We start from the raw sequence: 1,566 nt of genomic DNA, 5'->3' as shown, positions 1-1,566 counted from the left end.
CAGGCAAAATTCACTGTTTGTTTTCCCTAGATAAAGACTAAATAAAAAACAAATCAGGACTTTTGGAAGTGGCTGCTTAAAAGTTGGAAGGCAACCCTTTGGAGACATCCAATAGAAGATCAATATGTATGAGTTCAGTACAGATCTCTATTTTTTTATTTTTATTTTTTATTTTTTCTTATATATTATCTACAAGCACAAGCTTTCATATTTTTAATGTAAAAATGCATACAGATCATTATATATATAAAATTCAACTAGACTTGTAGCAAACTGCCAGATCCAACTATCCCCAGGCTGGGGACACCTTGTCCGGATCCAGGTGCAAACCCAGTGGCTGATCCTCACTTCCACCTGTAGTTGCACCAAACCCCCAGATACGAAGATTCTCAAAGTTCTAGGGAAGTCTTGGGTCCTGATCCAGGTCTTGCAGGGTGGGCATGACTAACTCTTCATCAATTGAAGATAAATATTTAAAAACTTCATAAATGACGACCAACTTGTTGTAGGTAACAAGTATCCATTTCACCTTTCCTCCCCCTTTTTGTTTATCATCCTTCCCATCCTCCCTCCACTGAAATGGTAGTGGGCAGAGGAGAGAAACTTGATGTTAGTGTCATATACATATGCTTAAACAGCAGCTGCAGAAACAGAATTTAAAGCATTGATGTCTGCTGCAGAAAGGCTACCAAATGTGGGTTCATGCTGCATTTGGCCTTTTCAATGCTTGGGCAATTTTGGGCTCAATTTGCACACTGTAGATATATTATACATTTATAGCATTGCCAATAATATGTTGCAGCATTGAGCAACAGAAAATCAGGTTGCATTTAATACTGTGTGATGTGTATCAACAGATACACTATAGTAGAACTGGCTTGACAATCAGCCCATGACACCAAAAGAAAAAAATAAATGAGCAATTAAATAAAGAAAACTGTGTTTTTTGTGGGAGGAAAGGTCACAAAATAGCAGCCTCCTTTTTGACCAAGTGTTTATCTTGGTTGGCAGTTTCCAAATTCAGTCTTTGCAAAGGAATGTTACTATTTTTATTATAGGTGCTTTATGTAACAAGTGATATTTGCACAGTGGAACATTTTCTTTCACCAAGATCTTATAATTTCTCCACACGGATATTATAAACGAAGATACAAACAATTTATTGAGATTCTTTTGGAAAGTATGAGGGCCTCTCCTTCCTCTTCTAATATGAATAATTTATTTTCTCTTGCCATTCATGTACAACCTTTTTGTATTTTAAATGCAGCTCAACTCTGAACCCCAAGAAAGGTTTTCAGATAAAAGAATTGTTGAAGTTTTATAAGAGAGGGATGAATCAATTGCTTAGCATAACAAGACTTTCCTCTTAGCTATGTTGCCATGGGATTGCAGGTAAGGACTTTGTTTACTTCAGATTTGTGCAACAGCATTGATTTCAAAGATGACAGAACAACTTTGTGCTTCAACTTGCAAATGCTAATTCTGGCTCCTAGTGTAACTACACTGCTTGCAAGTTCAGACCCTCAGCTAAAGACTTCTGGTTTGTGAGCAGGCATTAGCTCTTTC

This window comes from Lepidothrix coronata, unplaced genomic scaffold, assembly GCF_001604755.1.
Source record: "Lepidothrix coronata isolate B3197 unplaced genomic scaffold, Lepidothrix_coronata-1.0 Scaffold107, whole genome shotgun sequence".
NCBI classification, from domain to species: Eukaryota; Metazoa; Chordata; class Aves; order Passeriformes; family Pipridae; genus Lepidothrix; species Lepidothrix coronata.
The sequence above is the reverse complement of the archived record's forward strand: the minus strand, read 5'-3'. Positions refer to the sequence as shown.